The sequence below is a fragment of the Crocodylus siamensis genome, chromosome 5, assembly GCF_052110815.1.
Source record: "Crocodylus siamensis isolate JL-2025a chromosome 5, ASM5211081v1, whole genome shotgun sequence".
NCBI lineage: Eukaryota > Metazoa > Chordata > Crocodylia > Crocodylidae > Crocodylus > Crocodylus siamensis.
The window spans coordinates 26,538,049-26,550,622 of NC_143399.1; the positions used below are offsets into that span (position 1 = coordinate 26,538,049).

Below are 12,574 nucleotides of genomic sequence, written 5' to 3' on the forward strand. Positions count from 1 at the left end.
ACTCTCCCTCCTTCCGCTGTCTCTGCAGCATGCACTGCCATTTTTAGCTGAGCCAGCCGGCATTCAATGCTGACGTCACCGGCCAGCTGCAGCTGTATAAACAGGTGGCTGACAAGCCATGCGGGTTCTGTGTTCTGCCCTCCACGTGCTGTTTTCCTAGCTGCCGGTGAGTATTCTTGTGTCCCAGGACAGCAAGCCTCTTGACAGCTGCAGCCAGAAACTATACAACAGACTACTTAGCCTGGTTTTTGGCCATGGCAGGAACTGGATGGGGGTGGGGGAAAGGAGCCTCCATACCATGTGCCTCACCCAGATTGCTGGGTTGGGTGCTGGAACAGATCTGTGTAGCAGGGGGCCTCCCTCCCTTGTCCCACCCTCTTGACAGCTATGGCCAGCAGCTGCAGCATGAGACTGTCCTGACTTTTCACCAAGACAGGAACTGGTGGTAGGAGAACAGAGCTCCCTTCCTTCTTGGACCCAGCCTTCACCCCCCACACACACCCAGAACCCATCTCAGAAGTCTGGGGGGAGGTGGAGTGATGCAGCTCAGAGGATCCCTTCCCCCACCCCCAGTTCCTGGCCCAGCCAAAAGCCAGGCAAGGCAGTCTTATGCTGCAGTTACTGGCTGCATCTGTCAAGAAGCTGAGGTGAGGAGGGAGGGAGCCCCCACACTGCATGGACCCAGCTGCACCCTCCCACAAGACCTGATCCCGCAATCTTGGAGGATCCCACATGCCAGAGGGATTCTCTTCCCCCCACCCCTGCCTCAGCCCCTTGACAGATGCAGCACAAGACTGCCTGGCCTAGCTTTTGTCCATGCTGGGAATTGGGGTTGGGGGTGGGGGGGTGGAATTAGCCCCCCTACTGCATAGACCCAGCCTGCCCCCCCATATGACCCAGTAACCTGGGGGTGGCACATGGAACTGGGGTTCTCCCTCTACTCTTCGCCACCAGCTGTTGCTGACAGTCACCAGCTGGCCAGGGGGCTGGGCTTGGGAGAGGGGCTGCTCCAGAAGCCTCCTGGGAGCACCCCCCCCCACCAACCTGCTAGCCTTGGCCAGCGTGAACAGAGTCTAAGACCACCCTACTGAACAACAAACATCTGTTCGGTTCACTCCTGCTCTAACTTATATCACTTTGTAAAGCATGTCAGAACACTGCCACCAGGGGTTGCAAGAGTGATCCCTAAATTCTTTGGCTTGACTGATCAAAAATTTCATTTGCAATGAAGGGACCACTATAGCAATCAGCATCCCTGCCAGCATCAATTTATCTTCACCGAGAAATCCTTTTTAGTTGCATACTGGTCTGCTTAGTAAGGAGGAAAGATGAAGATGAGTGGCTTGTATAGAAAAGTGAAAGTTCACTTGATAAAAGTTGACTTGACCTGAAGCTCTTTAGCTAGAGTGACAGCAATTAAAGGGCACCTTAAACAATTATACAGTAGTGCCTGACCTGTACTGGAAGAGCTAATAGAGCTTACCTGACCTAAACCATTTATTAATTTTACTTTTGGATTGATATTTGGATGGTGAAGGAAGGTTAATTAGGCAGTCAGACAGTAGTTTGAGTTTAGCTGTTTCTGTGCTACAGTTGGCCTCTTAATAAGAACTAACACATTGTTTGGCATGCCTAGTCCTCAAAATTCTGAACCACTGCAGGAAGGAGAAAACTGCTAATGTATCATCCATTGCATTGAGTTGTTATACGATACACACTATGCAAAGAATGTTCAATAAAAGATTAATCCTGAAAGGTCCTAATCAGGCAGCTCCCTGTGAAACCTATGCAATTATTACATGCTCAGCAGGCCTGTGCAAAGCAGCTAGTATTTGCTTCGGATCTGGATTCAGCTAAGTTGAGGGACAGTGATTGAATTCCATGATTTGAATTACTGTCCTGAATCAATTCGGCTGAGTCTGATTCAGAGATTTGGCTGCTGCTGAATCAGCCCAATTGCTGAATCACACAGGCCCCATCCCCCACCCGCTCTCCCAGCCTCAGCAATGTCTGCCCCACCTGCCCAAACTTCCGGCTCTTTGAAAAAAAGAAGCCCCACTCACCTGGTGCTGCCAAGCATGGAGCAACCCCCGCTGCCCCTCACTGCCCCATGCTGCATGGGAGGCTCTGCCATGAGCACCCCAATGCCCCCTGCTCTCCCAGCTGCGCCATGGCTACCCCTCCTGACCCACTGGGGAGTCAGGCAAGGCAGATGTATTAGATGTACCCTTCAAGGTGGGGGGCTCCAATTCACCAACCCCAACCTCTAGCCCTGGCTGGGAAACCCCTAGTATGAACTCCCTCTGCCACCTTTCCCCTTTCCCATTCTGAAAACTTTGCAGCCTTCCCAGGAACAGAGGCCATTGCTAAGGGAACCTGGCTACAGGCTCCCAGCTAGATTCCCCTCCCCATGAAACCAGCAGTGAACTTCTGTTTGTTCCAGGATATTGTTGCAACTTAGAATGCTTCCTGCAAAGCATTCTCAGTTACAGCGGGGAGCTGCATTTCTGTCTGCACCTCATGTTGTTTTCTCAAAATTCCCCCCTTTCAGAGATTTCTGATTAAGTCCTCCATGCTTGGCCATTCTTTAAAATGCAATATTTTATTTGTTTATTTCTTAACATTAAAGTCCAGTCTCAATGTTCTCATTAATATGATCTAGGAAGGTATTGCCATTTTTGAAACCCAACACAGCTTATCACATTGAACAGTCTCCATTGTTTGTAGTTTCTTTCTGACTTTGTTTGCCTGACAAATTCACTGTTTTAGTATAGATCTTACATTTCTGCTCAGGTCATAAGGAAAATGTTGTATCCTTAAAGTAAATTTTAAATTTCACAGAACAATATTGAAAAGAAAAGAAAAAAATATTTTGCATTAACTTAAACCTCTAGAGCCTTGATTCATGATGAAATTACATCTGTTTCTACTGCTGTGTCATTGTTCATCTCCTTTCCAGATTTGCTTATTCACTGGGTGCAAGTTGTGCGTTCTACCAGGTTGTCTGGAAATGCCAGTACAAAGCGATCAGAATCCCTGCTTGGATTCCTTAAATGTTACCACTGCAATAATAACAACAACAACTACTAAAGTGTTGCACCTTTTTTGACTGGTTATAAATCTTTTCAACATTGCTCTAGCATGGAAACCTTTAAAACAGCAAATGTCTAAATCTATATGGCTCTCCAGAGCACTGTGATTTTTGGTGTCACTTGAAGGCACTACAGGTCCTAGGAGTTGCCTGACACTCTAGGATGAAGAATGCTTCTTCCCCATCACTCAATTTCCTTACTATCAACATTCATGTTTCTAGATTCTTCATCCTCATCAGCAAGGCAGCTCTGAACATGATGTGGTTGAAGCAGTTTGTGCTCTGGCTATTGTTACATTGCTTTTCAAAGCCTATTCAGTCTTTGACTACATATTCACAGAGTAAAACAGTACCATGTAATGATACTTAAGCTAAACATGGTGCTTAACATGGAGCTAAAACATTCTGTCTGTGCTAATATAGTCCGCTTGTCACTGGACTAAGAAGGCAGCTATATTGTTTTTAATACCCAAGTTAGCTTGGATCTCTCTACATAGCACTGTGCTGTGCCCTATATTAATTCCATCCTAAATGAGATCCCCACTGACTAGGAAATGTTTTGGAGTTCTTTGTTACCTGTACCTGACTCCATGTGTTGTAAAGGAGGAGTCAACCCCTATAATATGTTAAACAATGGATAATTTGACTATTTCCAAAACAGTCAGTTGTCTTATAACTTAAAAACTGACCCTGGAAAAATCTAATGAAAGTTTTACCTAGTTTGGAGGTGTCAAAGATACAGCCTGTGGGTTGGGTCTGGCCTGTAGAGCCCCATTATCTGGCTCACAGTGCTTTCTGTGGGTCTCAGGCTGGCCCATGCTGGCCTCAGCCCTACATGCTGCAGGCACTGTGCGGAGCCCACCTGGTACGGGCTGCAGACAGCATGGAAGCTGGAGCCAGTGCATGTTGCATACAGTACCCAGGGCCAGTCTCGGAGACATACTTCATGCAACACCTGTACCATACCAGCCCCACATACTGGATCTGGGCCAGCCAGTTCAGGCCCACAGATTTACCCTGTGTGTCAGAGACAGAATGTAGGTCCAGTCCAGAATGAGCTCCACATGCAGTGTATACTCCAGACTGGCTCCATGCATCATGTGCAATGCAGGCTCTAAACTAGCTTTGCATACTGCATGCTTTGTATAAGGCTAGGGTTGGCACATGCTGCAAGAGCCAGTATGCATGCTGCAGACACCATGCAGGGTAGTCTCAGACATATGCTGCATTCAATACCCACACCAGACTGGCTCTGCATATTGGTGTTGCCATATGAGACTAGTATGTGGGCCTGATCTGGCTCACAGACTAGCTCCAAGCTAGCAATCACCTCTTTAGCTAGGTATAGACAGTCAAAAAGTCCAAGACAGAATCAATCCAATCTTCTCAGGTTTCTCTAAGCTGTGTAGATTGGCCAAATAACAAAAATGGAACTCATGTTCATGCTTCAGTTGGGGAAGACTGGCAGATGCCTGCACTGGCCCAGGCCAAATGGTATTACTGTTCACGTCCTAGCTTTTTGGCCATTGCCGAGTCCAACTGAGTGGGGGCCATCCCTGATTGGCTGCCCGGCACATGCCTCTAATGCCTTGGTGTCCCTATGCAGGGGGGTGAAGAGCCCCCAGCCCTTGTCCCAGCCCTCCAAGATGGGGTATTCCCAGCTGGGCGGGAAACCCATGCCAAGGGTCCACTCCAGGCTCTCTCTGATCTGGAGTCTGCCCTGCGAGCCTCTGCCTCTGACTTGCAAGGGGAAAGGGGTCCTCCACCCCAGTCCCAACCCTCCCTGAGCTGGGATCTACTGAGCTGGGTTTCCGCCACCCTGGCCTGGCTGCTCAGCCCTGCCCCCTGAGAGTCACAGCCTCTGACCCCTGGTGGGGAAAGGAACCCCTGCCCCTGTTCTGGCCCCCGTTAGCTAGGGTCTGACTAGCTCTAGGGGATCCCAGGGTGGGAGAATGGCCCCACAACTAGCTCTGGGGCAGACCCCAACTTGGAGGGGAGGGTGCTGGGGCTGATGCAGGGGGGCTTCATTCTCCTACATCCCCCCTGCTGCTCCATTGGGCTGACAGGTACAGGCAGGACACAGGCTGGGAAGCAGAGGCCACAGCTCTGTGACAGCCCAGGGGTGAAGCCAGCTCAGCTGAGCTTGGCCAGAACAGAGGAGCACTGGTGGACCACCTGCCTGTCCACCCATCCTCTGAGAGGAGGTTAGCAGGGGCCACAAAGCATCCTGGGATGCTGGGGAACTATGACATGATTCAAGTTGGGAGGGGATCTGGGACAGAATTTTGATACATTGCTGTAACCAAAACTGATTAAATCTGATGCTACAACCAGCCAGGTCCATCTTAAACCATGCGCTGCCCTTTTGAAACCGGCCTACGTGCACTGAACTTCTGTTCCGTTACAGGTTTACACTGGTTTCTGATTACTTAGACCAGTTTAGGTATAATTTCTGTCCCTAACTTTAGAGGCTAGGCCTTTGTGGCTAAATTTGTTTTAGAAACACATAGAATTAAACATCACAGTGTTTCAGAACATTTATCAGACTCCTTCAAAGTTAATGTACCAACATTACTATTTTGTGCTGCAAAATGCATTAGAGACAAGATCTATCATTAACTTTATATGCAATCCACAGTCCATTCGCTGGATGCTTTGCCCTTCAATTTTGCAGTATTTAATATTTTAGCACCAGGATACATAACTTTGCATTAATCCTTATTAAACACAATTTGCATTTTTCTGTTTTATTCTTCAGGGACAAGAGTAGCATCTCTAGCAGAGTTTGCCATAACAACATTTTTTAAAATAAGATTAGCATTGGAAGGAGCTCTTAGTTAACTCATGTCCTGAAAACCAATGTCTGATTTCAGAAGACACTCATGATTCCTATTACCTTTAGAGGATTAAAATAAAAGTAAACGGGAAAAATAAAGTTTCATGGACATCATGCAAAATTTTCAGTGCTGTGCACAACAGATGAAATTAGATTGGATCACGCTTCACGGATCTATTCATAATAAGGGAAGTTGAAAGGCTAGCCCAGTACTCACAGAGTTGAAACCCCACTCTGCTTTCCTTTGATTTTTACAGTTCCAACTTTCTCTAACTCTTCTAAAAAAACTTGATTATATTGTTTCACAATTCCCTGAATAACAATATTAAATCCGCTGCCAAAGTTTACAGCACTGCAAAGTACTTATCTTATTCAGAAGTCTATAAAAAGATTTGATTGCACTGCAGATATCATAAATTCATTGGGTAGCTGATATGAGAGTTAAATGAACAACTTTTAAATAATTATTAGGTCCTTGGATGTACGTTCCTTACGATACACCATATGGTACAAATACTTATTTTTAATATAATACGTTAGAATGAGGTACCAGTGGTTAAAGTAAATACCACTAAATGCTAAAGTTGAGCTCAAGTCTGTGGAGCTCAATTTTTGAACATCTCAAAATTCAGGGGATTTGGGTCTTGATTTCTACTAAGAATCATTAATACAATACTAATTATTGTGTGATGATAACTTGAGGGTACACATTTCTTAGTATATATTGCTACTTTTACTAATTCCTTTTTAATGAATACTAAAGAACAAGTATATATTCAAATAGTATTAAAGATGAAGACTAATAACAATAAAGACAAAGAAAAGAATCGTTCTTGATTACAACTCAAGTGCCCTCTGACAGGCAAACACAGAGAAGTAAAGCTAAAAAACATTAACAGAAATGTGCAGCTTAGACTGAGCTAAAATATAAAAGGTTAAAGACTTACTAGAAGTGTCAACTGCCTTTGGGAAACTCAGGTTCTTTTGTTGTCCACAGTTTCATTTCAAATTTCTTTACTGGATAACACCACGCTCCCCTTCCTCCGCCCAGTATAAAGGCACTCACAGTGTGATTACCTAAGTCATCATAACTACCCTTCTTACTTTGAATCCACACCCAAAACATTTTTACTCCCTGTAACATCAGTAAAAGTTGTCATTTATCCAGTTTCCTGGAGACAAAGATTTTAAATTTCTGATCTCTCAGTCTCCAATTGTCATCACCTCTGTTCTGTTTAATTATTTGCCAGACAAATTTCAGGACAGCATTTTGTGCACTTACAATTCTTACTGCTCTGTAATGGTGCGGTAATGTTCTTATCCCTCAGGTTTGCAAGCACCTTATTTATTTGTGTCAAACACAATGTTCTTTTTTATTAAAAGACAATCTGCAAAACAAATACTCTGCATAATAAACCTGGCAACAAGGTTTTATTACAGTGCTGATGCAGTGTGTGTTTTGTTCTGTTTTTTTTTAAGATTGGCTTAATGCATTAAAAACATTCTCCAAACAAGAACCACAGTCTTAGGCAAGACCCTGGAAACCAGATGAAGTCACGAATTTGCAGCTGGCTGAGCTATTCATTCAGTAGCTCGGTCCAGCTGCAGTTGCTATTTTTTCTTGTGTGGGTTTGGCCACGGAGTACAACAAAAGAGGCCTTGATATTGGAAGGAAAGCCATGAAAACGTGTGTATACATACTTTAATAACATGGAATGCCTATAGCAAAAATTTAAAGTAACTCGCACCCCTGTGGACAGTCATTACAGTTTGTGTGCAAACTAAATACAAAATACTGTATTAATACAGGTTACCCATGCCTGTCAAAAGTCCCACAAAATTAGGCAATGCAAAAACCAAGTTTCCAACAGCATTATTAACTTGGCTTCTTTTCATATAGTATATATTTTAAGACGTACAATTAGAGACATGGACAGGGGAATGGAAAAGTTAGAATCACTTCATTTTATAAACCTCTAGAATGATCTAAAAAAGCTTTTCTACAAATTATAGTCATGCTATTGAATTCTTGCAATGTATGATATTAGGGGTAGAAATAAGTGGCTTATACCATAGGACAGAGAGACCAAGACTGCTTTCCTGCCCTGTAAAAAAGTGCTCTGCCTTATGGTGATCATGGGATATTGGACTTCTGACCTGTCACATTTCCCAGGGAGAGTATTGTCTATCCTGAACCAAAGAACAGTTTTAAATGTTAGCAGGATTTTTTTAAGGCAATGAGGTGACAAGTGAGGAAAGAAAGGAGTTTGTGGCAGCTTGGGTTCAACAGAATAGCCTAAAACTTGCTCAGAGTCTTAGAGTGCTAGAAAGAGGATTTATTAAGAATTATCTCTGGAAATGACTATATGATTGTGTTCTGAATATGCTTCATAACTTCTTTCTTTACCCATAAAGCTAGGTTCCCCTTATTACAATGAGTCTAAATGGATTAGAGAGAGAAAGAAAATAGTATAAATATTAAAATTAAGAAATTTTAGAAACTTAAAATATTTTTTGATAATTCAATGGTGGAGCAACTTTAATCCAGAGATAACTGAAGTCAACTGGTGTACAACTGTTCCCAGTCATATAATGTTAAGTCACTACATCCTCACCCTGCATATTTTGTGGTAGACAGAACCACAAGGAGAAAGCAATGTATCCTGGAACCACTGATGAAGAGAAGGCCCCCTCATTTCTGCCACATCCCCACCCAGCTCATAGATTCCCAAGGCCCCATTTGAAATAATGTCAACAGTCCAGGTCCTAATCAGTGGAAATTAGGAGGATCACCGTACCTTTTAAGGCCGGAAGGTATCATTATGATTTCTTGGTTAATATAGATCATGAATTTCTGTGTCCAGGCAACTTAACCAGGATCAGACATGATTCTAGTCATAATCAATTTATATCATATATTTACCAGAGAGAATCATTACAGGATGTTTTACTATGATAAAAACTTTTAATTTTTTCTGGTTTGAGATGATTACATTACTCATGACAAACCCACAAATGTCTCTGCACAGGTAATCCCAAACTGGTATTTTATATTAAAAAAAGTGATAGTTGTCCAAAATCAAACCACTGAAAATACCAGGGGGCTTATATTTTCTGCCAGGCACTTTAGTTGTAAGAAGCCTGATTTTATAGAGCTCCAGTGGAGCCATAAAACCCTTTAAAATATTTTTACACAAAGTTATGTCATTTTTAAAAGTTTACTCCCTTAGGGTATGTACAGGCATTATATTTAGATGGACCTCACCAGGGTTAGGTCAATCTAAATGTCCAATCATGCAGGTATTAAGCAGGCTTGAATTGTACAAAAAATGGTGCATCCAATCTAAGTTAGTTTACCCAAGTTGCTACATAAACTTAGATCGAGATCAGGTTAATCTAATCTAAGAAAGGGCTAACCTGATCTTGTGAATGCCTGTACAAGTGCCCAGTGAAGCCCCAGGCCTGGGAAAGTCCAGCATCTTGCCACAGCCTTGGAATAGCACTACCACCTCTACCCACCCCAACCCTATTTTTAGCCCCCTGATGACTCTCGCCACCCCAGCGGGGAAACTCCGTCCCACCCCCATGGGCCTGCTAGCCTCCTTCTCCTGATCCTGCCAACCCCGTCCCCCATGGACATACTAGCTCCTCCACCCCTTTGCCTACCATGAGTTACTTGCACAAGTTTTCCTGTGTGGCTCCTGGGAATAGCAAACAGCTGCAAGTGCTGCTCCCAGTCTATGTTTATGTGACTTAAAGTAAGTTGTAGACATGTGCAGTGAATGACTGCATGAACCCTTAGTAGCTTTCAAGGTGGGAAGGAGGAGCCTTGATACATTGGGAAGCTGGGAATAATCGCTTCCATTTGCACAAAGCTCCCTTCCCTTTTTTAGCCCTGCATAGACATGTGTTCTTAGTATTTGAAGTCATGACATTTTTCTGTCTAGAAAAACTCTTTTTTCCATATCCCAGGAAGGTGTAATGTCCATTAAAATCCCACCTCCAACGGGAGGAGAAGGAAGCACTTCTCTGGAAGTTTGATTTTAAAAAAAATGTGGCAGCTGTGTGAATCTGTTCATAGGTTTGAGATGTCAGAGTAAGCCCTGAGGGACAAGGATTAATAGATAGAGGGCAAGTGAAGCAGTCAAAGGTGGTAATAAATTAATCTATCACATGGCTGCACAATTTATCACATGCTTTTCATTTCATCACATTTATCACCACCACATATGTGCTTGTCTACACAGAACACCTACCGTCACATACGCTGGGCCCAATCCTGCTCTTGTTGAAATCAATGATAAACTGCCATGGTTCAAACTCACTGTGTCTAATTTTCAAAGTCTTGAATGGATTGCAAATGTGTTTTGGCTGTTTTTTCTGGGATGACAAGTTGTGTGATCCATGCCAGATGATAGTGCTGTTATATTAAAACATAGAAAAAACAGTCAATTGGCTACTGACTATAATGATAATAGTAAGCATGCTATAATAGCACATTTATTAAAATCACCAAGTTACACGAGGCTGCAATTAAAGACAGGCAAGAAAATTCAAAAGTTAACCTCTTTCATGGTTAAACCCTAGACCATGTCTGGATTTTGAATCCCACAAGATATTGAAGCCAGGGCTTTAATACGCATATTTCTGAATATACTCGATAATGATATTGTTGCACATTATCTCGCTCTGAAAATCTGTATAAAAAGGAGCAATCTATTCTTTTTAAAAAAAAAAACAACCAAAACAATATGTTTGTTAATGTAAAATAAAAAGTTTGTATGGCTGGATAAAAATACTGAATGAAGGAGACGCTATAGTTTTCCCTGTGTAAGACGTTCAAACTGCTCTAACACACACTGTTATATTCACTTATGGCCACAGTAATAAGCAGCTGCTAATATGTAAATTCAATGTGCTGGCTACTCCATAAGTGCCCATGTAAACATTCCTACTCTCAGTAAAAAGGGGAAAATTTACCTTACATTTACCATAGAGCAAGAGTTTACATACAAGAAATAAGCACAGAGTAAATTTTGCACTGGGCTTCACACCCCAGGTTGTTTGTTCACGTGGGTAAACCTTAATATTCTGGTCAGCCGGTGTAACCATCTAATATTTTAAATAAGCAAATACTGGCAAGGACACTTTAGTCTGGAGATATATTACCTCACTGCCAGCTCTGTAAAAATCAACTCTTGTCTTCTCCTCAATACTTGCAAAGTCCAAGCTCCATGATCCCCCCGGAGAATAAATGGTGGTCTTTAGATTGGCAAAACATTTGCATTTTTTTCTATGCTGAATCCTAGCATGAATCAAGAAGCCTACATAAACTGATTGGAGTGGAACCACAGCCAGATGGTAACACTAAGAAGAAGAGAAGGGATTTTAGCTGGCAGTTGCTGTCATCAAAACACCGCAAAATGACAATAGGGAAAATTGTTGGATGGGAGATTGTTTTTCACTGGTGTTTGAAAATTGAACATGGCCAATATAAGCTTCCTAAAGTGCAGCTGACTTATTTCACTGTTCTTGCTATATTCTATTCCCTTAGCAAAGTGTTGATACAACCAATTTAGAAGTTTACATTTATTCAGAAATTCTCTTATTTTTCACATAGTGGACACCAGCAAAATCCAAAATAAATGTTCTTGTACTGTAATATTTGTGGTACTTTTCTCACAGTGTAAAGATTACCTAAAATGCCGGGGTTAATACAAGCACCACAGCATAGTCAATATTGTTCTTTCTAAAGCCCCCGGCTATATTCTCCTTAAATAAATACAATTACAGAATCATTTTCATTCTAGGGGAACTGTCCAGATTGGCTCTCCTTCACAATGCAGAAGTCAGTGGGAACTGTCGAAGTGACAGATCTCTGCAGTAAGTATGATTTTAGAACTGCCTGTTTCTTCATCTCCTCATTAGCGTCCTAAAATTTTTAACTGGAACTTAAATTTCTCCCCAAATGCCCTGGATCATCCTGGTTGCCTTTCTCTGTACCTTTTCTAATTCTACTACATCCTTTTTGAGGTGTGGGGACCAGTACTACACACAATACTCAAGATGTAGATGCACCATAGATTTGTATAATGACATGATGATGCTCTCCATTTTGTTTTCAGTTCCAGTCTTAATTATGCCCAACATTTTATAGGCTTTCTTGGTTGCCACTAGACATTGAGCTGCCATTTGTAAAGAGCTATCTACAATGAATCCAAGGTTACTTTCCTGAGCCATAACAGCTAGTTTAGAACCCAGCACTGAAAATGTTCAACAGTACTGGACCACTGGGTAGAGTTATGTATTTTCTAGGAAGGATGGGAATATATACAATGCTCATTTTGAATCAGCAGGTGTGTCTACACATGCCCCCTATGGCACCATAGTTACTGCACCATCATATAATACTTCCTTTTTTGAAATACTCAATGATGGCCCAGTAACAGCCTCTACTGCACCATGTGGGTGGTGCATGGTTATTTTTAGCCCCTATGTCACCATAGCAATGTGCTATACTGAGGCAGTGTGCTGCTACAGCAACATAGTGGCAGCCTCATGGTTTTTGCCTGTGGATGCTATGTCGCCATAGCATGTTGCTATGGTGATGTAGCATAATGTGTAGACATACCCAGAATGACACAGGG

At 42.7% G+C, this 12,574-nt stretch overlaps 1 long non-coding RNA gene across 3 annotated transcripts in view; it reads right to left on the reverse strand.

The window, feature by feature from the left end:
- Positions 1-12,574, reverse strand: part of LOC149863621 (uncharacterized) — a 729,305-nt gene that overhangs the window by 16,058 nt on the left and 700,673 nt on the right. For all 3 annotated transcript variants that reach the window (XR_016442472.1, XR_016442474.1, XR_016442473.1), the window contains one exon: positions 10,184-10,347. This is a non-coding gene — a long non-coding RNA (uncharacterized LOC149863621). The remainder of the gene's footprint in view (positions 1-10,183; positions 10,348-12,574) is intronic.